The sequence below is a fragment of the Podarcis vaucheri genome, assembly GCF_965113315.1.
Source record: "Podarcis vaucheri genome assembly, chromosome: 6".
NCBI classification, from domain to species: Eukaryota; Metazoa; Chordata; class Lepidosauria; order Squamata; family Lacertidae; genus Podarcis; species Podarcis vaucheri.
In genome coordinates, this window is record NC_138764.1 from 61,491,422 (window position 1) to 61,516,784 (window position 25,363).

The 25,363-nt window shown below is 43.5% G+C and overlaps 1 protein-coding gene across 2 annotated transcripts in view; it reads right to left on the reverse strand.

The window, feature by feature from the left end:
- Nucleotides 1–25,363, reverse strand: part of GRM4 (glutamate metabotropic receptor 4) — a 292,534-nt gene that overhangs the window by 178,170 nt on the left and 89,001 nt on the right. Inside the window, exon 2 of one of the 2 annotated variants that reach the window (XM_082226842.1) lies at nucleotides 15,955–15,985. The exons of the other annotated variant lie outside the window; for it this stretch is intronic. The gene's annotated coding sequence lies outside the window, so the exon portion shown is untranslated. The remainder of the gene's footprint in view (nucleotides 1–15,954; nucleotides 15,986–25,363) is intronic. 2 annotated transcript variants of the gene reach the window in all.

Here is a 25,363-nt window from a genome sequence, read left to right on the forward strand (position 1 = left end):
CAGATGAAGAAAGTTATTCAAGCAGCAACAAAACTCTGCCATCTTCTTTCTCACATTTCTACAGTGGATTTCTCCCCAGAGTTGGTTGCAAGACTGATGCATTCAGGGAACACTACAAGTCCTCCAGCCTCCTCTGAAGCAGAAGATGACAGCTGATAACCAGAGTGCAACAGTGAGACATGGTCACTGAGGGAAATAGCTGATGGAGAGCAACAGAACCCAATGGGGACATTAAAAAAAAGTCATTTTACAGACAGAAGATCTTGTTATTGGAAAGAGCAGTTTGGTTATGGTTTGCAACCTCCCTCCTCATTTAGAAGAATTGGTTATGGCTGCATTTGGAGCCACAAGAGAGGGCTATTGCCTTCATGCCATTATTTTGGGTATGCCAGAGACATCTGGTTGGCCACTGCAGGTAACAGAATGCTGGACTGCATGAACCTTTACTCTGATCCAGCAAGGCTCTACTTATAACCAATAGCAGCATATGTTGGTGAGCAAAGTCATTCTCCTGACATTGATGCTACTGCTGCTTCATTGGACGGCACTGGAGTGAGGCAAGGCTCACTGGTACAACGGTGCATCACTGACCTCCCCACTGCTGCTGCACTGCCACACTCCAGCCCCATCTAAATAAGCAGCTGTGATGCTCTGTAGCTCTCCCACCCCTACCCCCCATAAATGCTTATGGCCACAATCTGGGATGGCATCTTAGCCAAAAGATGGTAAATCTGGCCTGCAATAGTCTCTCACTTGTTTTGTTTCATAGACATGGGATAACGGAATGAGAGCAACTTGAGATAAGTTGTCCATTTCTCACTTTTTTTCTTAAGGGCCAAGCTACTTGTGACACTTAAGGCTTATCTACACATGCTCTTTCTAGGCCCTGTCCACATTTTAAGGTTCTATGCCCAGTTGAGGCATGTGCAAAGTGCCAATGGAACAGGAAAAACACTAGATGGTCAGTCGCTTTACTGACAGTACAGTGCAGTTCTACAGCTTATAGATTACATACAGTTGTAATACACAGTCCTCTCAGCAGCACACAGTCTCCTTGCAGGATTCCAACACAGACAAGGCTCTGACCAAGGGCAGCAGCCAAGAGCAAACATAAATCCTTATACATTAAGCCCCTCCCCTCCAAGCTTTCCTGGCAAACATCTGCTCTTTAAAGCTTAATCAGAGCAAACAGCAATCCACAGAAAACCCAAATTGATGTTTGCTTCAATTGAGTGCTAAATAGCAGGTTTTCGCAGGGCAAGATCCAGGGCAAAAAGCAAAACAAAATGCTCAGACACAGAGCTTTTAAAGTGTGGACTTCAAAGAGTGGGGCAAAACCCAAAGTCTTGTGTAGGAGTCCACACACACACACACACACACACACACACACACACACAGTTTTTCATTTGTTGGGTTGGGCAAGCGCTGCTGTTATTGTTTGCTTTTTGTTTTTAGAGGTTGCAAGCTCAAATATAAGACTGGCTTGCAGACTAGAGTGGCTTCTTAATCTTTTTTCCCCAGGCTGTTTTCTGCTGAAATCCTTCCCCTGAGGAATAACGTAGGCATCCACTTCTTTATATATTGCAGGGAGAAAAGCAGCTAGGGGGCAGATGATGGTGTGCCCCTCCCACACATGCTCACACACTGCTTTCCCATTCTGCTTTGCAGCCTCCATTTGGCAAAACAAAATGAGGGGGGAAAACGCCAAACGAAAAACCCAGAACATCGAGGGGAAATGCCACATGACTCAGTCAGAAGCAAAGGAAATGAGATGCAGAGTTATAACTCCCTGGCTCCTTTTGTCCCCACATGCTAACTGCAGAGTTCATGGTCATTGAGCAACCTGCAACTCTCCAAGGGATGATGAAGTAACACTACAATGGTGGGCTTTTTTTTGGAGATAGGCTGACCATGCAAAAGAAACATCAGGCACCCTGACAGAGCTTTGCAACCTGTGCTAAAGAAGCAGCCCATTGAAGGGGGGGGAATACAAAAGAAAGCAGGAGGTCAGCACCGCTGGAGAGTAGATTCGCTGAACTGAAGTGCTATGTTGGGCTGGGTAAGCTACTGTGCCTCACAACTGTGCTGTCAGCCTCAAGATAATTATACACTCCCTTAATTATGGTGATTTACATAAAGCACTTGGCTGCTGCTTAAAATATTATCGTAACCTGCTTCAGTGTGATCATATCCAACATATTCCAGCCCCAGCATTTTGAAAACAGGAAGCAAAAAAGGCACCTTCCAGATTAGACAATTGCTGTCAGGTGCAGAGACTAAGGTAGAAAGGAAGTCTCTATTAGTAATGGTGGTGGTGTTTGCCTCCCCTGAATCTCATCGCCACCGCCAGCTCAGAGAAAAACATGTTGGTTCCATCCTTGTACAAAGCCCTACAGCAGCCTCAAGCCAAAGCCCACCACTTGTCTCTCAGGAGAATTAAGGGCAGAGATCAGACTTAGTACTTGCTTGTATTTATGAAGTTGTCCTTGATTACCTTGGTAGGTGAATAATAGTGGCTTGTTGGCTGAGTCACAAGGAGCAACGGAAACAAAGACTTGACGCATTTGCAGAGCCATTAGAGAGGAATAGCAGACACAGACTACAGCTTGGGAGAATGGCTGAGCCAACCCTTACAACCCTTGCGGGAGAGGGGCATGGGAAACCAAGTTTTATTGTGTAGTATTGAATCAATCACTGTCTCCCCACCTAATCTCAGAGGGTTAGCCACTGAAAACTTTGTGCAGTGAAAGGCACCCTAGACATGATTACATTTTAAAGCTCAGTGAAGTCAGTGCCTCTTTCCACAACCATGAAGAGGATACAGAGAGATGTCCCTTGTGAGGATCCCCAGTTAGAAAACCCCTGAAATGAAGCCCCATGACAGAATTTGATCCCCTACCACAACTGCTTTCCTGCAGAAGACAGTCCTTGCTTTCCCCCGTCTCAGTCAAGTTTATCTTTCATCTCTCCACTCTCCAATTGAACATTTTCTATATATTTTCCCATTGCTGCGTAACTCCCCTTTCTTATTTATTTCCTTCTTTCACTCAGACTCCCCTCTCTCTCCCTCCCTTAAATGTGATGCCAGCTTTGTAAGTGCACAACTGCACCTGAATGCTAAGAGAATCTTGTAAAGTGGTATCTTCTCTTTTAACTACCTGCAGAGAAGGAGAGGGAGAGGAAGGGGAGGAGAGGAGAGGGAAGGGGGAGAAACGAGAGGGAGAGAACCTTTGTCAAGGCACAAATAGGATTATTATATGTGACAATCTGCTTTCTGCTCCATTGCAAGGGACTGTGATCTGCTTATTAGGTATTTGTGACCAAGACTATTTATGTGATGCTTGATTAAAATTCTGCTCGGTGAGTAAAACTCTAGCATCCTAACAATCCTTGCTGAGGAGGTGGTACCTTGTTTTCTCCGCTCTTTCTTCCCCATTCTCTTCTTACAGGGTTATATCAGTTAAAACATTATAGGCACTAAAAGGGAGGGGAGTAGTATTGCAGAGCACTTAGATCGTCTGGGGAAATTTTGGCATCAACATGCTACAGAATGTTACAGGGTGGTGATCCAACAACAGGCATTTTTCACCATTGCCCCTGCACTATGGAATGCCTTTCCTGCAGCTGTACATGGTTGCTTCAAGGCCCTCTTATTACTGAATTCCTGTTTTTGAAATACATTTTTATAATACAGTGGTACCTCGGGTTACATACACTTCAGGTTACATACGTTTCAGGTTACAGACTCCACTAACCCAGAAATAGTACCTCGGGTTAAGAACTTTGCTTCAGGATGAGAACAGAAATTGTGCTCCGGCGGTGCGGCGGCAGCAGGAGGCCCCATTAGCTAAAGTGGTGCTTCAGGTTAAGAACAGTTTCAGGTTGAGAACGGACCTCCAGAATGAATTAAGTACTTAACCCGAGGTACCACTGTACTGGTTTACTTTATATTGTACCGCTGTTTCATTGTTGCATTGCCACAAACTTTGAGAGAAGACTCAAGGAAAGGTTATATTTATTAAAATATAATGATTAGAAGATCTGCAAAAGGATAAGGCAATTGGATAAGTGCTGGCTGGTAAGGTTAAATCAATGTGTATGAAGAAACCATCACTCCACCTGGCTAGTCATGGAAGCAGCCACACTCTCTGGCTTCCCAGTCAAGGACTGAGAGAAAATTGCTTAAGTGAGCTTTCGGTGTGAGAACCCAATGTGTGCACCTGGGCTCTGCTGTCTAGAGTTCAACAAGGTGTGGATACCAGGCTGTAAGTGCAATCCCAAGTACCCTCATGCTGTGAGCGACGATTCAAAAGTGCCCTGGCCAAATAAGGCCTCAAGATTACCTTTCAAATGTCTTGATTTTCTTTACCTGTCTGCCCTGAATGGCAAAATGACCAAATCAACCATATGGACACAACTGCTACCCTATTAGTCTGAAGCAGGTGAAAAAGAGGAGTTCCAATTGCCAATTAGTGATTACCTAAAAAAAAAAAAAAAAAAGGAAATCCTACCCAGCCTTGGAAAAGGTGACTAGCATAAGCCCACCTTGTACAGGGATGGAGGGCAGTGTGGTGCAAAGGAGGGAGAAGGGGTGGCTGAGCAGCCCTTAATACTATGCTGGGTCACCCCCTCCCATTGGGCACTCCTGTCCACATGGGCTGAAGCCCCCTCCCCTTGGGAAAGGCCTCCTCAAGGCAAATTCACCCCCGTGAAAGGCAGGAATGTCATTTTCGCATACCACTTAACATATGAAGCGGATTGGAAATTATTTTGTATACATAGTGTGTTTTGATGCAGAGAGGGACTGTGTGTACAAGCATGAGGAAGGAAGCCCACGTGTGAATGTGTAAGCAGATAGAATTCTGGGTACAGTTCTCAAACGGCTTGGCTCCTGAACAAATCAGCTCCCAAACACCTCAAACGTGGAAGTAAGTGTTACGGTTTGCGAACATTTTTCGGAAGCCAAACATCTGATGTGGCTTCCAATTGAGTGCAGGAAGCCACATGTTAGTTTTTGAACCATATCTGGAGTCAAACGGACTCCCGGAATGGATTAAGTTCAAGAACCAAGGACCACTGTATGTGGGATTGGATGTTTGAATTGGAAATCTAGATCATCAAGAAAAAGGCATTTCTATTGGCAAGAGTGTGACCATCTATAATGGACCATCCACACAGGGTAGACCCACAGTCAACATGATGCACAGGATTCTATCCTGATTTGCATCAGATGTGTGGCCAAATCTTGGATTGTGTACTCTGAACAGCAAGACTTAAATGAGCAGCACACTTTGTTTGCTTCTCACATTTGGATTTAGTACACAAGCAAGGGCCAAGAGGATCTGGAAGTTCACAGTTGCCAAACTTTTTAAAAAACAAACCCAGACTTAAAATAAATTTTATTTTTTCATCATAATAAATAATAATAATATATTTTTAATGTACATCCGACCCATCTGGCTGTGTTTCCCCCAGCACTCTGGGCAACTTACAGCATATATAAATAGCATTAAAATTACTGTCAGAGGCAGGTGTGGGGTAAATTACACTGGATCCTCAAAATATACCTGCAACAGAAGCCACAGATGAGACACAAAGGCCCCTTTTTGCAGAATAAGCTTATTCTCTAGCAGGCCCAGTGTCTGTCCTGCCTGTCCCTACCCCTATGGAAGACCATTTCATTTGGCATATGAAGACTGCAGATTTGGATCCTAAAATCCAAATATCGCATGGCCAGCTGCTCCAGTTCATGGAAACATCTTCGCAACTCATTCCTCCCCTTCAGCCAGAATTCTCCGCCTCTCTTTTTTAATCTAATCCTCTTTTTATTTATTTATTTTTATTGAGTTTTATAAACAAGAATAATGTCATACAAATAAGTATACCTTCAGTGGCTCTGGGCTGCCTACCCCACATCCTTTCCCAGGAAACTCCCTTTTCCAACTTGGCCTGGAATGTCAGTATCACTTGCGATGCTCATAGATGAATTTGTCAGTCACATATGCATTCCTCCACCTGGGAACTGGGGGAAGGGAGCCTCCTTCCCACACACCTTCATCTGACTTGCTTCCCAGCCTCTCAAGCAACAGTCCCTCTACTTCTTGAAAAAGATTATATCACCTTTTCAGTCCCTCCCGGGTGCCACTAAGCACAGTGTTATGTAAATATGTGGACACGATGACTGTCCTAACTCTACAGATGCAATAAAGTCACTTTTTCAGCTATCCCTCTAACCTCCAGCTCATCGTTCCAAATTAATTTGCCAGCATCTGCTTCCCCTGCAGAAGCCTGATGCTCATCCATCCCAAAGCATTAGGCGATTGTGCATTCAGTCTCAACTCCCAATCTGACAGTTGGGATCCTTCATCTTCACATCCAAAGACTCTGCTCAGAGAGTCATACATCCATATCTTTGTACTTTCGAGTTCAAATCCAGCTGCAGAGTAACGAAGCATTGTTTCCAAGGTGAATGGTGGTGGAAAATAAAATTGCCAGGTTAGTCCCTTTCTATTAATGCTCCCCTTTGCTAAATCTGCTCAGATGACAGTACGCACCAAAAAGAGAAGACCTATCTCATAGCAAGAGCCAGTGTGGTGTAGTGGTTAAGAGCAATAGACTCGTAATCTGGTGCACTGGGTTTGGGTCTCTGCTCTTCCACATGCAGCTGCTGGGTGACCTTGGGCCACTCACACTTCTTTGAAGTCTCTCAGCCCCACTTACCTCACAGAGTGTTTGTTGTGGGGGAGGAAGGGAAAGAAGAATGTTAGCCACTTTGAGACTTCTTCGGGTAGTGATAAAGTGGGATATCAAATCCAAACTCCTCTTCTTCTTCATAGCAAGGCATTGCCCTGTCTTTTTCTGAGATCTGTTCCTGAAACTTAATGTTTGGTAGCTCTCTGCATTCAGGTGCCACCAGCCCTTTGGAGATCCTGCCTGGATTTGGTGAAGTTCCATAATAAAACTGACCTAGCTATGGGTGTGGATTCCTGAAATACAATGTTGGGGCTGGTAGCACTAGCCAATAGGGTGTCATGCAATATATAGACCATAGCAATTGCACAGTCACTTATCAGAAGGCTTACAGTCTGCATTAGATGTGTGGAAAGGCCAGCATGCACATTACAGGAGATACAGCAGAGCTACCCAGTAAGTTCTTCTAGAATGCAACATCTGCCTGAATATTTCTGGCTTTATCAGAAGTCTGTCCTTTTCATGAAGGAAACAATGAGAATATGTTCTGTAGCTGTCATTTTAGACTGTTGTCTAAACTCAGTTTAGGATCACCTGATGATTTGCAAGCTACAGGCTTTGAGCTCAGGAAGGTTTTTTCCTCCGTTCTGCTTTGGATAGAGTGTGAATATGATTCTAGCTCCCAAAATGTCGGGTTTCACAGAGATTCTCCCCTTCCTGCCCCACCCCCTCACCCCCTGGTGCCTTTTTGATCTCACATACTGCCATAGCCTAACTCCCTACATCAGCTATTTTCTCAGATAAAAGTCAAAAAGTGTTTTTGATACATAAAAGCAAATACAGTGTGGGAATTCAAGGTCTTTATAAGAAAAGAAAGAGATAGATTTGCTGCACTTCAGGCTCAGAATTAAAACCCAAAATCCAAAAATCAGATCTGTTTCCTTAAAGACTAGTTCACCTAGCTGTTCTTTGTGTATGGTGAAGATTACGAAGGACTGTTTGCCACATGGTGGCTGATTATCGGAATGATTCCCCAGGTGTCTGCAGATGTGCTGCAATTACCCATAACATCCAGTCACACATGAGACTAAATTTTACCACATCCTGGTATCCCATACTTCCAACTGATTGTGAACATGATACAGTGTTCTTCAGCATATATGTTGTTGGACTACAACTTCCATCATCCCCAGCTGGTTCAGTCAATGGCCAGGGATGATGGGCGCTGTAGTGCAGCAATACCTAGAAACTCAAGATTGAGGAGGACAGAGATAAAACATCTCTAAGCTGAAATTTTACAGATCACTGGCTCCCCTGTGTAATTGCAGCTGCTCTGCAATGCATTTACAAGAAGCTACCACATAGCAAATGACCATTTGTAGTTATCCTGAGTGATTGTGTCGAATAATATGACTTAGTATTATTGCACATTTTCCTAAAAGTTACGGGTTGTATTCAATGTAGTGCTGTCGGGGCTCCCATCAGCACAAGAATTTCTCCTTGCATAATGAAATGTTCTCCCCTCTCTTCCCTCCATGTTCCCCTAAATCTGTTTGAGGGGTTCCCCTGATCCTCCGGAGCAGATTTGGAGGTGGTGTGATTTATTTCTCCTCCTCGTACAAGCCACAGTTTCCAAAGACTATCCCAAAAAAATGAGCCATACATTGCAAAAAGTCATTTTGTAGTGGCTTCCCTACATAACTGTTACATGCAAAATAGCTGTGTGAATTGACTCTGACCCATTCCTAGGGTCTGCATACATTATTACACTAATCCCACTGACATATTTGTATATGGTTCCCCATTTCTCTCTCACTGAAATATAACAAACTGACAAACTTTCTGTCTTCACTAAAAGCCATAAAAATGGTTAGCAAAACTGCCTAAAACCCCTTCCAAAAATTATGGAAGCTGATGGGGAGCCAATGTAGTACCCTCCAGATGTTGCTGGAACTCAGCTGCCATCACCCCAAGCCAACATAGCCAATGGTCAGGGACAATGGGAGCATCCAGAGAGCATAATGTTGTCTACCCCCGCTATAGGACATGCAGAAATATAACAAATGCAGATGAGTTACAGCAGAGAAAGAGAAGATACTCTGGGCAACCATCTGCTTTGCTGAGAAGACACTCCATCAGGCACCTCTTTTCACCGCTTGCCATTCTATCAAGTTGCAGCAGAGGGAGAGCATGACTATCATCAGGTCTACTGAAAGATAATCTCTATTATGGCTTCTCCCCTCCAACCATCACTTGCCAGCATCCACTTCCTCAGGCCAGGGGCAGAGAGAGAGAGAGGACACATCTAAAACCCATGATTCTTTTGCTGCATGTACACGTGGAAGGGCATGATGTAATTAAACAAAACAGAGCTTATGTGTGATCTTTTACACACAGCAGTGCAAATGTTTTGTTCACGTTTTCAACAGTCAGAAAAATGGCATGCATGAAGCAACACTGAGAAGGGACAAGGACATCAACACCGTACCAAGGTGAACATTTGGTCAGCCAAGGAATTCTGGGGGAGGAGAGTTTGATCCTTTTCCTCCACACAAGATTTCTCTAGTGACAGTTGCAACCCTAAAAAGTTATATTTGGCTCTTTAAAGAAAAATGACATATACACAAGCTAGACTTCTCAAGTGCTGCTTTAAGGATTGCTGCATGTATTGGGCAGGAGGCACTGGTCCTTCTCAAGACATTTCCTATCTGGAGCAACAGGGTCACAATTTCTATCAAAGGACTGTTACACTTTACTTTGCCTTCCCTCCTCCTCAAATTGCAGAAGCATCTCTCTTCTGTGCACCCTCCTTTGCCTCCAGTTTATGAACTAATATAGAGTTTCCTTTAATAGCAGTGCAAGGCACCAATTTAACTGAATCAGTTTCAGATTGGAGAGTATTTGACAATGACGGCAATTTTGTGTTTCCCCACCAGTTGGGATGCTTGGGATAAAATTCTCAAACTTAAACCATCAATTTGAGTCTCAGCACGATTAGCCGAAGCAGCAATATCTGAAGATTTTATTTTATTTTATTTTAAAATGAGTTTTAAGGAAAAGAAGCAACAGTGCACCATAGCTGGGTCTCTGGGGTACAAATTCTGAGTATGGATGTGAAGTCAAGGAAATCTAAGGCCATACGCTCTCTGCACCGCTTCATCCCAATGATGAACAATGGTCAAGCAATCCCCAGTTGCCACCTCCCTTTTCTGATGAGTGTTTATCTCTCTTTTTTGGAGTCACGAGCCTTTAAGATCAATACAATGTCTGGCAGATCCTCAAAATCTTCACTGAAGAACCCCAAGGGCATCTTTGTTGCTTTCTAAACAGCAGCTCCCAAAATATCTGCTCACTAAACTGAAGTAATATAAAGAAAACTGCTTGCGAGAGCCTAGATGTCCCTGTCAATAAAAACAAGAAGCTGTTGATCAGCCACAGACTCGATGGCAGAATCAAGAAACAAAAATAAGCCCAAACATGTTTAGCAAAGGAAAAAGAAAACTAGAGCACTCTCTTCTTGTTCCCCACAAGAATCTGTCGTCTGCATCCTGCTACTAGACACCACTACTCAAACTAATTTGGGTTCCTATTAGGGATGCAATGTGGTTTTTAATAAACAGCACAAAATTCCTCAGAGCTAGAGAAGTGTTACAAATCAAGCAATGGTTTATTAACAATTACTGCAGCTTTGCAAATTAGAGGGAGGTTGGTATTTTATTTTATTTTTTTTATTTTTATTTTTTTGCATAAGTTGTTGTACTGGTTACAGAGAGTGGAATGAAATATTTCTGTGTTTTGAACAGCCTAACATCAAATATGAAGAGCAAGCTTGTCGGGACTTGATGGGAATCTTACTTTTGACTACATGTGCACTGCACAATGTTGTTATTACCAACACACACTTTCAACAACAACAAAAAGAAAACATCATAGAGGCACCCTCGGTCGAACCACTGGCAGGTGTCTCCAAAAAATTTTCACAGCACTTGGGAAGACAGGCAAACTAATGCCAGTGTACTGGAAGAAGCAAATATCACCAGTGTCAAAGCAATGATTCTTCAACATCAACTTTGTTGGACTGGTCACATTGTTCGGATGTCTGATTATCGTCTTTCAACTACTCTATTCTGAACTTGAAAATGGAAAGTGTAATGCTGGCAGTCAACAAAAGAGGTTTAAAGACTCTCTCAAGGCAAATCTAAAATAATGTAGTACAAACACCAACAATTGGGAAACACTGGCCTGCGAACAACTTTACCAAACATGTCATGGACTTTGAAGACGCTTAAACTCAGGATGAAAGGGAGAAACATGCTAAGAGTTTGCATGTTTGGCAAACTCTCACCATGGTCAACTCCCACCTATGTCCCCACTGTGGAAGGACGTTTGGATCCAGAATTGGCCTCCACAGTCGCTTACGGACTCACTGTTAAGACCGTTTTCATGGAAGACAATTTTGTGGGTGGGCACTGTGTCTCCCCTATGAACCAACCTATTGCTGGCTGAATTGTACTCCTGCCACCAATGGCCATTTGCCAATGGTGGCAGGTATGTAGGGCGTGTCACCTGGGTGTGGTGCCAACTGACCAGTATTGATGGGGAAGGATAAATACCTGGCCATGAAGGCCTTTCAGACTCTCTCTTGCCAGTTCTCCTGCCCACCCTCCCTCAGATTAGGGTTTTTTACCAATGGTACGATTCTGCTATGGACAATGTCAGTCTCCAGATTCAGGGGCCAGGCAGGAATTTTTCCCATCTGGCAAATCGGCTCCGCCATTTGGATTTTCGCCTAGCTCATAGCAATCGCCACAACTTTATAAGGCAAATAGGCATTAGATAACCGTAGTCTTGGTTGGTGGGGAGGTTGTAAGCTCTGCCCCTCCATGGGTAAGGGTAAACCATTAAAAGGATCTGGGAGGAGTGGCTCCTGTCCAATGCCCAGACAAGGGCTAGGGCCATACCACTCCTCCAATGGGGACTGCTTGGGAGATGCCCCATTTGACGTAGGTCATAGGGCACACACACACACACACACACACACACACCGCTGGCTTCACCCTTAGAAACACTCCCGGCGGACAGGCAGGAGTGACATGCGCCATTGCTTACCTCAATGTCAACGGCCAAATCTTTCACATCTGTAACCAATAAAGTTTTGGCCTTATTTGATCCCAAAACCCCAATAAACTGTGTGTTGTCTAGTTATTTGCACCTTGGGGAATAGGGTGGTCGCAGGGCCTCGCAATGCAAAAACAAAACCCCCAAAAGAACCTGCAACCTTGGCAAGATTGGGAGTTCTTGGCTTACCTCTTTTATCCCGTGATAAGGCATGGAAAATAGCAAATGGGTTGAAATATGGGCCACAACTTTATTTGTTCACATGTCTCATCTACAACATTATTAACTAGTTAAAGCCAGCCTTCCCAAATTCAGGTACTAAGCAGGAATACTTAGTACCAAGACAAGGACTAGGAACTGACATTCCCACCAGCCAACATGGCTGGCTAGCCCCATTCTGGATCCAATCATGGAATCAATCACATAACTGAGATTTGCTCTTGAATGCACACATATGTAAACGTTGGGAAGAGGAGATCTGGTGTTAGCATCCTCACTCAGGAGGAATAGGGAAACTCTTCTTGGCAGTTGTGAGGATGCTTCTTGGGAGCGAGGATACTAACCCCAGATCTTCCTGGGCCTGACAATCTTAGGTTGTTGCTTAGGGTATAATTCATCACTCAACATCTCAAAGTGCTCTCCAGTGCCAACAAAGTGTCTTCATCCCTTGAAGCTGTGCTGAACCTGCTGTGATCTATTTATATGAGAAAAGTCTCAGGGAATTGAAGCCAATACTTAAAACCTTCACTAATGTGGCAGTGCAGTGTAAGCAAAACCAGCTCTCTCCCTGCAGCCAGATTAGGAAAAGGATCAAAATAAAAATAAAAAATTCATCACTGTCAGCAATTGGCTAATCCTTCACTGCCCAAAATCAGGTGAAGAGTAGAATATCACAGTGGCTAGAGGTACACTTGGAGTCATGAATGGTCAAGCAGGAGGAGATGGGAGGCAAAATCCATGTTCATAAGGCAGACTGGGGAGTGCAATACCTCAGGATGGTGGAGTTCATAATTCTAGAAAGGAACACAGTGGCCTGTGATTGATCATGAATTGTATTTCTCTTTTTCTAAAGCATGTTTCAAACACCCATGAATTCAGAAACAACAGACTGGGTCAGATCAGGGTTGCAAACTGAGTATCATACAATGGGGAAATAATACAGTTTAGTAAAAGGGACACACACACAAATTAGTACAGTACATCCACTGTAGAGCATTTTTTTATGGGATCAACCAAATATTGATCAAGGTTTCATGATCTTCAGAACTTTTTCTCCAGCTGGATGTTAAAACTGGGTGGAAGGATGCAGAGAGAGAGAGAGAGAACAGGCTGGTGCTGGCAGGATGTTAGAGCCACAAACTATGCAATTTGCAACACTTAAAATGAAGTGCTGTAAGAGTTATACAGATTTAATTAGATTAGCCTCTGCTAGATTCTAACCAGATTTCAACACAGAGGACTGTTGGGACAAGGAAACTATAATAACTGAGCATTTTCCCCTCCCACTTCCACTCATCTATATAATCAATCAGCTACTCAGATCCATCACTATATAAATGGAACGCAGCTTTTAAGTCCAGGCATTGCCATGGCATGTTCACCATCATCAGTATCTGGGCTCTCTGCATTTTTTCGAAGCCAGGGAAAATGGGATGAGGGAAGGTGTTCCAGATATGGCTCTGAAACAGCTGATCCCAAAACAATTAATAATTTCATGCTTTATTTTATGCAGACCTTAGGTTCACAAAGAAGATGGGGTTGATTTAATTAGAATTTCTGCCATCAAGCCATTTGGTTTGAGCTTTTAATTAGGGTAGCATAAGAAAAGAAAGAAAAAACCCTGTAAGGGCTGCCAGAACAAGGTGATGTTGCTTTTAATTGATGGCTTCTGGCCTTTTTAATCAGGTATTCTTTGGCACTGCACCCCCCACAGCCCACCTCACAAAAGAAAAACAGATTATTTACAGTCAGGAAGGAAAGGATGGGCAGAAAGCCAGCTTACAGATAGCTGTGCTGTAATTGTTTCACAAATCTTCCATTTACTGACTAATACATAGGGATTCGGGTCAACTTGGTCTCATAACCCTAAAGAAAAGTCTACATAGACTAGAGATGTTCCTGAAGAAGAGCAAACAGAACACCCACATGCTTTCTTGGTCTACATTGTTTAACCTGCCTAATTCAGTGCTATAGTTGGCTAAAATCAAAATTTACATACTATCCAGGAAAGAGTTAAACCCCTGCACTCCTTTGCTCAAAGTGGCACCTTCATGCCCTTGCTGTGAATTTATGAGTCTATTAATGAGTTCTGTATACCAGATATTCCAACTCAGAAAAATATACATATGCTCATGTCGCCTCCAAAATCACTTTTTCCCGTGACCTTCAATTATTTGTTTTTTTTTCTTTCTTTGTACATCATCAACCCCCAAATCAAATCTCATTCAGAAATTTCTATCAAGAGGAAGGCTTTATCCAAATAGTCAAGGATGACTGCAATCCTATACCCACTTGCTTGGGAATAAGTCTCAGTGAAATCAAAGGAGATTGCTTCTGAGAAAACATGCGCATGTTTGCACCGATTTGAAAACAACAGCATGGTATAAAATCCACCCATAAATGAAAGAAGGAGACCTAGTGCCAGAAGGAGACCTGGTGTAATAGTGTGGTGAGCTTCTTTTTAAAATAAGATGAGGCTAAGTATTTACCATACTTTTCCATCTATAATACACCCCCATGTATAAGACATCCCCCTATTTTGGGGGACTCAAATTTAAGAAAATGGGGGGGGGGAGATGGCACAAAGTTGTTGAGCCTTTTTACGGAGGATTGCCCAGAGTGGTTGATCTTGGGGGGGGAGGATTTACCCGGAGCATCGGCCAACCAACACCACCCATTGACACAGCACCCAATAACACGCACAATAGCCACTGACAGCCTCAGCAGCAACCAATCAAACATCCACCCTATGCACTATCCATGTATAAGACGACCCCCACTTTTTAGCATGATTTTTAATGGGGAAAAACATAGTCTTATACATGGAAAAGTACGGTACTCGAGCACATGCAAACTTCAAATAACTCAATGAAACTGTAGTGGGTGGTTGTTGTTTTTAAAGAGCATCACGGAGCAATCCTAACCTCAGCCACCCAACCTGGTGGCGTTACAAAATGGCAGTGCCACTGCCCCATCCACACAGTGGCCAGAGAAGAAAAAGGGAGCAGGAAGATAGCTGCACTAGCTTGGAGCTGGTGTAGCAACTGGATCTGGATTAGTCCCAAAGTGAACACTTGTTGGCAGTGGGACCAGCTTTGGAGCCAATGGATCCCAGGAAGGATAAGCCCCAATGCCTTGCCAGCCCCTGCAAAGCAAAGTCCGGTTTTAAAGCTTTCTGCTGGCTGCCAGTGGTTTTAATCCAGAGCCCACCAATCCCATTTCCACCCACCTACGCTGGCAGGGCAGATGTGGCATAACATAAAATTGGCTGCCATAATCCAAAAGATCAGAAAAAGAAGCAGGAGCACAAAATTGTCCAGGCATGTCACTGCATCAGTGAGGGAGGCAAAGCACCTACCACTGGGCTCCTTCCCAGAGGGAAGCTCTTTGTGTCTCTCCTGTGCTTAGAATGGGGTGTGTAATTCTGGAATCCAGTGAAATGTGGGCATGTTTAATGAAGTGTGTTCCATGCTGTAGGAGAAGACAAGCTAGTGCAAATCGGAACTGAGAATAAAGACCAAACAGCCTCTTGTACAATTGTGGATTTTCAAGGGGTCTACATACAAAGTGCTGGCAACTTCTCTGGCACCCATGGGCACCAGGTTGGTTGCCCTTAAACAGACCTGAGTGGTGAGGTATATCTGGAGTGTATTTGGCCCAATGTGGATTTTTTAGGAGCAAAGGAAGATGAATGATAAGTGTGGAAGAAGAGAAGAGGCTGCTGAGCCCGTGTGGCTGCTTCGAAAAGCTAACAAAGGACTGGAGAGTTTTGATGCAAGCTCAGAGGAATTACAAAAGATAAGAGAAGCGAAAGCAAGGGAGGGGAAGGAGAGAGACAGAAGGGGAAAGGGGGAGAGGAAACAAGATTCTCAAATCAGCACTTGTCCTATTTCATAAGCAAAATGTAGATCAATAAATTACACTCACTTTTCAAGATTTAACATGCTGACTCCATAACCTTGTCAAGTGTGATACATCAGCCAAGGAAGGAGGATGCCAAGCCAGGAAAATGAGCAGGGTTTGAGGAGAAACACATGGGGAGAAGAACAAGGGAGAAAGGAAACCCCTGTTACAAAGACGGCGTGCCACCTCTTAGGAGAGAAACCCAGCTTGATCTGTTCTTGAGGGTTTCGGTTCCCTTGGAGTCCCTGAATGACACCTAGGCTGCATAAGCTCTATACATTTAAATAACATGGCTTTCTCCAAAGAATCCTGGGAGCTGTGGTTTGTTAAGGGTGCTGTGAATTATAGCTCTGTGTGAGGTAAACTACAGCTCCTGGGAAATGTGTTTTAAATATACACAGCCATCGTTCCTTTTTATCTCCTCTTCCACTTCTTTTACATCCTCTCCCTTTTCCTGTCCTCCCACTAAATGGAGGAAATTTTCAGCCTTTCTGAGGGCACAAGGAATGATTTCCTTAGCAAATTTCCCAAGAGAAATTGGAAGAGGAGCACCCACATGGGAAAATATGGATGTCAGTTCCATTTGGCTCAGGGTGACTGGGCATCTGTAGCTTTCAATGGCATAATTATCTACTACTGCTAGGACTACTGCTGTTTCTGCTATTACTGCTGCCACTACTTCATTTATCAGTTCCCCTTCCACTGAACTATCATACCTTTTTTAATATATAAAAAACCCCAAAGCAATAAATCAGAGCAGTTCCCAACAGCAGTGCAAAAGTAGAAAATCCAAAGTTCAGCTCCCAGCCTGCATATATATATATTAAAACACACACACATACAGTCATACCTCTTGTTACATTTACTTCAGGTTAAATCTTTTCAGGTTGTGTCCCACAGCGACCCAGAAGTACCAGAAAGGGTTGCTTCTGAGTTTCACTGCTCGTGCATGCACAGACGCTCAAAATGATGTCACGCGCATGTGCAGAAGTGGCGAATAGTGACACGAGCAGACGCGGGTTGCATTCTGCTCATGTTGCAAACAGGGCTCCGGAATGGATCCCGTTCGCAACCAGAGGTACCACTGTATATAAAAACCAAAAATAGGATTCATGGAAGTGAAAGGACACCTACCCCAATAAAGATCCACAACTCAATAATTCATTCACAATTGGCTTTTATGTAATGACCCACAACATAGGTCAGTGTGTATTGCCTTGGATCGACTATTCGTCTCATCTGCTCAATCTGCCACAGCCTGTCTTCACATGTAGGAGAAGTCCCTAACTCACTGAGGGTTTGATACCTATTGGCTACCCTCACCTGGTTTAGCTGACCAATCAAAACCATTTCCCAAACTATGCCAAAACTATGAGGGGCCAGGGGTCAGGGGCAGCCCTCCAGGCCTCTCCTATCTGGACCTCCCTGTCCCCAATCACAGACTCATTTCCACACCCTCCTTGAGTGTTTTTGCCTGGCTAGAATGCTCCCTCGAACTGTTCCCACAATGGCTATGCCCTACCTCAATGGCCAGAGGCAGGAATGCTTCTGAATACCAGTTACTGGAAGCCACTGGAGGGGAAAGGGCTCTGGTCCTTGGGTCCTGCTCAAGGGTTTCCCTCGGGCATCTGGGGGGTGGTACTGTGAGAAAAGGATGCTGGACAAGATGGGCCAATGGCTCTTCTTACATTCTTCCAATAATACCTCATGTTTACCTGGCTGAAGGATGGAGAGGTGTGTTTGCATGCCTGGAATTCAGTCCCTAATGCAAAGGTAAGAGTCTCATCCAGTGCTGTGCCTATTTTTGCACCTGGCCCTGACAACCAGAGTCACATGGCTCCTGAAAGTTTGCTCAAGAGTGAGTGTGTCCCTCAAGCTAAAAAAGCACTCCCTACCCCTATTCTAGGGGGCAGATGCCTAGGAATATGTGTCAATCCTACAAGTAAAGGAAAGGGTCACACAGGATTCAATGCATCATAGTTTCATGGATTATACCCAGGCAGGCATAAATGGAAATGCATCTGGTCTTTTAACAATAGAATTGGAGAAATCAGCTTACTTAGTAAAGAATGCTTGGACTAAGCAAGTTATTTTAACTTTTCAGAGAGGAGATTGTTAATGTTGAAAAGGAATATTTAAACCTGAAGGAAAACAGATAAACAATGACTTAAATTACAGTTTGGCTCAAATAGTAAGGTTCTATTCAATCAGACTGGAAACTAACTAATGGAAGAGCTTGGGATCACTTCCTATGTTACAGCTCCCATGTGGCAGTCAGCTGAAAGCACTTCAGGCATGAAGACACTCAGTGCAATTGGGCTGGTTCATCCATTAAGAGGCTTACAAATGTTTCAGCCACCACAGGGAAGCTATTTTTAGCAGCCCCCATAAGGGGTTGAAGTGGTGATCTGATTTGGGGGTATTGGTGTAAATGGTGGGCTGCTGACATTGGTTTTAATAAAAGAGGCTGTTGGGCAGGTTGCAAGAAGCTATTGTGTGGTTGGAATGATCATCATGAGTGGAAGAGATAGGCACTGGTGAGTTTGTGTTCCACAGAAAATGTAGAAATTAAGGTGTGAGGAGGAGAAGAATTGTGCATCAACAATACAATTAAAAGTGACAACAGAGGGAAAATGATACCAGAAATGACAAAAAAATGGGTTGTATTCAACTATGTCCTAATTAGAGTAGACCCATTAAAATTAATGAACCAAAATTAGTCATGGTGATTAACTTTAGCAGGTTTACTCCGAGTAGGACTAGCACTGAATACCACCCTAAATAAATTGGTCTAAGGTCATTTTCAGCACTCCTGTGACTATGGTTTCAGAGCTTTGTTGCAAAAACAAATACAAATTTAATTCTATTTTTTTATTAAAAAAACTAGACTATTAAAACCAATTTAAAGGAATCCTACTATTCATTGTGGGTGTGATTTTACAGTATGTGCCTCAATATGTGGAACTGACATTTTCACCATGCCACTTAATGTTTGTTTCATACTTGTGAGATATTGATATTTTTAGCGTGGCAGCACCTATTCTGTGAAACTCCCCACCAATTGATATTGGGCAGGTACCCTCATTGTACTGTTTTCAACACCTGCTAATAACTTTTTTTGTTTAGGAGAACCTATCCGGATAATTTTAACATGTACATTTGTTTCTAAAATCTGTTGATTTTATTTATTTTGTAATCATTTTATTACTTTTACTATTTTAAAGTCTATTTTTATTGCTATTTTTTATCATTTTATGTAAACCACTTAGATATACTTTCTTGATTAAACAGTATATAAAGGTAAAGGTAAAGGGAGCCCTGACCATTAGGTCCAGTATTGGCCGGCTCTGGGGTTGCGGCGCTCATCTTGCTTTATTGGCCGAGGGAGCCAGCGTACAGCTTCCGGGTCATGTGGCCAGCATGACAAAGCCGCTTCTGGCGAACCAGAGCAGCGCACGGAAACGCAGTTTACCTTCCCGCCGGAGTGGTACCTATTTATCTACTTGCACTTTGACGTGCTTTCGAACTGCTAGGTTGACAGGAGCAGGGACTGAGCAATGGGAGCTCACCCCATCGCAGGGATTCAAACTGCCAACCTTCTGATCAGCAAGTCCTAGGCTCTGTGGTTTAACCCACAGCGCCACCCGCACCCCTTAAAACAGTATATAAATCTTAAAACGTATATAAATCTTGCTAAATAAAAATAAATATATACATTTTGGTTTCTCTGCTATAGATTGGGGAAATAATGCAGCTAGCAGTAGCTGGAGCCTGTGCATTCCTGAGCATAATGAAAAATTTTCTACCAATGCATTCAACCAGAAAGAATGGATTAAAAAAACACCTTTGGTTATAAGGAGGATGTGATAAGGATAATGGGATAATTATGATCATGAGCCAATTTTATTTGATTAAATCAGAGGGTTCTTGGGAACCACAACTGTAACTTAAGGTGTTTGCTATTTCAGATGCACCTTTTATGAAAAAGAGTTAGGAACATACCTGAAGCAAGGGACCTACTGTTTATTTATTACATGTAAATAGATACAAAACAGGTTTGATATTATTCAGTCTTGTTGATACATGACATAATCCACCTACCCAAAAATGCAACCACCTCTGCATGAGCAACAAAAATTAGTTAAGGAAGGGCAGAGATGATAACAAATCCCTGCATCTCACGTCCCATTGAGACAATGCATTCCTTTAGGAACGATCACCAATACATTTTGCTGCCCTGTGTCATGGGTCAGTCCAAGCCCAGGTTTGCATGCCAAGACGTTGAGTGAAAGGATATACAAGGAAAACTACATCTTTTCTGCACAGTTTATTGCAGATATTGATCCAATTCTCTTAAACGTGCGCTGGAGGCCACTGATTTGTGTTGTTGTTTTCTTGCCTTCGATAAGGATTTGAGAGTCTGAACCTCAGCTGGTACAAAGCCATCGACTTCAATAGAGCTACTTCATTTAGCCACCTGAGGGCCTGAAAGTCATGGGATTATATGGGAGCTATTAACAAAATAAAATGGCAAACAATTATAGCTGTCACAGGACGATATCACCAGCCGCCAGCATACCTGCAGCAGGGCACCCAGCCATCTGCTGGCCCCAGCTTATGCTGATGGCTTCTAATGCAAAAGTGCATTTCAGCAATTGCCTTACAATGATTTAAAAGGAGAGAAGAAAAGTGGAGAACAAATGTAAACTATGTGAAGCAGGTGGAGGTGGTGATTGTCCACCAGGTGTTATCATCACATTTGTATTCCCAATTGAGAGAGATCAGAATCCATACAAGATCTGGAGGGTCAGATTTCAAGAAGGTCAGCACCCAATTAAAAACCAAAATAGATGCTCAATTCTCAAAGTGCTGAGCATCCATTGTATCATCCCAGGGCAAGGTCCCAGAAGATAGCAGCTGGGTAATGAAGCCAAAGAGGAGCTTTCCTTGAGAATCCTACTCTGGAAGGAAAACCAGATGCCTTCCTTTATGCCTTGTTGGAGAAACTGGACATGGCGGAAGGGTTTAAATTATTTCATGGGCACAAACCACCCCATGGTCTGAGGTGCAAGGTCAGCCAAGCCATTTGCTATGGCAATGGTCCAGTGCCATTTATATAAGCGACTGAGGCATGTCATCACATTAGTCAGTCAGTGGGTCTGTCGAGTGTCAGGGTCAGTCTTGAGGAGTTGGAATCTGTATGACAACTTGAATTGCTGGAGCAACAGAAGTAGTTTCTGCTTATACATGTCTGTACCTGTATCTGCAAAGCCTAAAAACTGTATGTATATATGGAACTGTATTACTGAAGCCTGATCTTCTGCAGCAGTAAACTATTTTGGACCTTAAGCTGCCTCTGTGTGGTGACTGGAACTGGGGGTAACTTCCATTTTGTAGGTATCTCACCTAAGATTCCCAACATGCCCTTCTTTCTCCAAAACACCAGAAAAGTGTACCACTGATGGATGTCGTGGTGTACATGACCTTGTGGGAGAATGATGTATGTGCCCAGGGTATAAATATCCATGTTCATCACAGAACAAAAGCCAAGGAAGGGAGCTGGAGAAGGGATTGACAAATGTATCTAAAGGCTAGTGTGTGATTCCTTAAGACTCAATTTCCCTTTCTTATGCTTTGACCCTGAATTACTGAGAGAGCAGGGAGAGCCATAAGGATGAAGAAAGAATGACTGTCACAGCCAGGAGAATTGATTCTCAAACTTTTTTGCTGGAAGCCAAATGAAGTGAGACAATCGACTCACAGAAGTGAGACAATCGACTCCACGTGAAGCATTGATCATGGAAATAAGACAAGGACTTCTACCTCTGCCCTTCTTCATTCTCCTCCATGTTTTTTGTCCTCTGTGGGTACCCATCTACCCTCCTGATCAGTTTGCCTTCTTGAGTTGCCCTGTCAATTTCCCCTTCAGTTTACCATGCACCAGTGCTTCACTGCTAGTCTGTGAAGACCTGATTTTGACGTGGTCTGATCTATAATTAAGAGCTAAGGTAATTGGAAACTGAAGTCAGCCTATTATTCCTTTGCCAATAATTCTGAAAACACTCGGGGGTTCTTCCTTTCTTAGAAAAAAGCTTTGAGTTTTTCTCATCTGATTGCTTCTCACATCTACCCCTCCTGTTCCATAAAACCCTCATTTAATTTTGGGCTTTGAAAATGTCCTACCTAGATACTATAGCTAGTCAGTCTATAAGAGTGCATGGCTACCGTCATCACACAACAGAACACAGCCTCCAGTGTGGATCACAGCAGCTTGGGCAGGTCCTTTAAAAAAAATATAAGAGAAATGTTCCAACTTTCATGTTTGAAGATCAAGTGCACAATGTAAGAGCCAAGTAAAGCCATATGAAATATAGCCCCATTTAAACAAGTGAATGATAAAAGAATAAAAAAGTTATGACATTTCCATTGCAATGCACCAAAGCAAAAGTGCTATGACAGAAGCCAGCCAGTTAAAAGAATTGCTCTGAGCAAAGAGATACATTTCTGGTGCATCAAACCAACCCATCTTTCAGGAGCATGCCAAACAAGAATTCCTATTAGAAGGGCAATGGGCCCATTAACCTCCTCAGCAGTACCTTTTATAATCCTTTTATAGCCCAAGCTAAAAACTCTATCTGTAGCTATGCATGTTAAGGTTTTCAGGATGTTCTCTGAACATCTATAGGGATCAAGCAGGAAAGGTCCCCATACCCCCAAGGTGTGTTTCCTATCCTGGGGGCTAATATATCCTCCCAAATCTAAATTATCTTCACAGTTAAATATAGAGTGCTGTAGCATTAATAATGAAATCTAAGTCTCCTAATGTGTTTTCTTCTAGGACTTTCTTGCTACTCCGATGGTGGAGGTGGAATAGGGGAAAGGAGGGAGATCCCCCCCCCCTTCAATGAGTGGCACTTTGCTCCAGTTGCAAGGCAAGCACTGATCGCATGTAGAAATACAGTTGTCGCAAACCTGATTCCCGTCCTCCTTTCCACTACCAGAGTACAGGTGGGGAAGCTTTGACCCTCCAGATGTTATTGGACTCCTTCATCAGTCCCAGCCAGCAACGCCAGAGGGCAGAGATGGAGGGAGTTGTCCATCAAGAGGGTCACAAGTATCCCCATCCTATGGTAGAGGAATAAAGGAGGGCATCTGAAGGGAGGTCCAGTAGGTGGATGAGAGGGGTGACCTGGAAGACTGGAGCCTCTTTCACTCCCTGCAGGCTTGGAATAAAATGAGCTATTTTCCAAGATCAAGAAAAAATGCTCAGTTTTCTAAGCTCAATTCCAAGCCTGAATAGGGAGTTCACTCCATTATTTCTCCCTGCTGCACTGAACATGAGAAGGAGGGGTTAACTGCATAGCTATGGCTCTCCAATTTCAGTTCTGCACTTTCTCACTGTAGATTTCAACACCAATTCGGCAATGCTTTCCCATTAGTTTGCTCAAAACCCTACCCCCTGCCCATGACTTTCAGTGATACATTAACCATCTAAAAGCCAAAATATTCTGTGGCACCTAGTTTATTGCAATACAAGCTTTGACAGGCCACAACATCTGTCATCAGCTTTGCAGAAGCTGTCAAAAAGGTTAGGCAGTGTACATGCCCCCCATATGCCAAGGCACTAGGTCGGCTAAACCCAAGTAAACAGAGTAAGAATTCGAGGCAACAGGAATACAGCAAACACATTTTGGTTTCTAGATGCGAGTACAGCACATAGAGGCTGATGTAAAATATTTAGCATCAAAGCTCTGAAGCTGTAAGTATTGTATTGGGGAGTAGCCCCCTCCTCACACCTCGGGAAGTCTCCATCCGGGGAGGGTGGGTGGGGGGTGTTCTGTAGCAGTAGGACACCTGGGATGCCCAGGCAGGTGTAGAGCATGTGATCTGCATTCTGAGCAGTGTATCCATCTGCTTTGTTTCTCAGCTAATCAAGGCTTCATTCTTCTTTGTCTGATTATCCTCCACAGGATCTCAAGTGGAATAGAAGACATGGAAGGTTTCTTGCGGGTGGGCAGGCAAGTGGGGACTCTCTTTTTTTTTTCAAAGGCACACAGCTGATTTTGTTTGTCAGAAGGAAGAGAGGGAAACAAAAGCCGGCAGAAAGTTGCAAGGAAGCTGTTTGGAAGTACGAAAGTCTGATCTTCGGAGAGTGGCTCTTGGGAGAAATGCAGCTGTAATTTGTTTTAATAATCCCAGCAAACAGGCAGGAAATTAACAAGTGAGAACAGAGTTAGAGATTCATCAAAGTTTTCCCTTTACAATTGCCACCTTCCCATCTTAATGAAGGTTATTTATTCGCTAAGTGATAAAATGCGGAATCAAATTAAGTGATTTTTGTCTGCCCCACACCACTTAGTAAGGCCATGTGTTGTGGATGGATTATCTCTTTACACAATTCCAGGATTGTGGGGGACCTTGATCCTCTGACGCGATGGGAGCAACTCCATGTGCTCTTGACATTTATATTCATTTCAAAATAAGTCCAAGCTGCAATTCATTAAAAGCACGAGACTACCGTGCTTTGTAATGAATACTCCAGTTATTTAGTGGAAGATAGGCTACATTGACATTTGCAGGGGTGCCAGTAAACCCACTGGAATTTTGGATTTCCCGTTATGTGCACAGGCCACAACAGGTGTGAAAATAGCAGCCTCCAGCTATAAAACCCAACCTGCCTACAGAGACTCTTAAGCAGGGATGTGACCATGTTAGACTCCAACTGCTAGGGGCCCCAGTCAGCACAACCAAGGCTCAGGAATAATAGCAGTAATAATAATGAGATTTGTAGTCCTGCAATAACTGAAGAGCCACAGTTTACACATCTTGCTTCTAAAGACTATGTAATGCCTTTATGATTCTGCAGCCCTCTGGCCAAAGAATCCCTTATTATTCCCATGGTGGCGCTGGGACTAGTGGATACTGGAATACAACATCCTCTGGGAAGCACCATATTGCCTATCCCTGCTGCAGAATACAGAGGCAAAGAGCTGGTTAAAAAAATGTACTCGTAGTTATTTGGTTTTTGTGTCAAGGGTGTTTCCCAGCCAAAGGAATTAACACGGCAGAGAGTTAACTCTTTGTTGTGAAAGATAAAACTGACAGTCACTGGCAATACCTAAGCACACCAATCTAGTGTCTAGGCAGTTATTCCCATGTCTACGTCCTATGGAGCAGCTGCAGCAACTGGGGAACCACCCGTTTTTGTACCTGCCCCCAATGGACTGCACACACGCCAGTGACTATGCCTGCATGGAAGTTGCTTCTGCTCTTCCTGCTTTAATTCTCTCTTGGTTCTGGGAGACAGAGGCGCAGAAGAAGGTGGGGAAGCAGTCAGTCATTCACTTGCCAGGCCTGCCTCTTCCTCTAGCTTTGAAGCTTCCCTTGCCTCCAATTCTTGCCTCCTGGATGAACCAAGCCTCCACAAGCCACT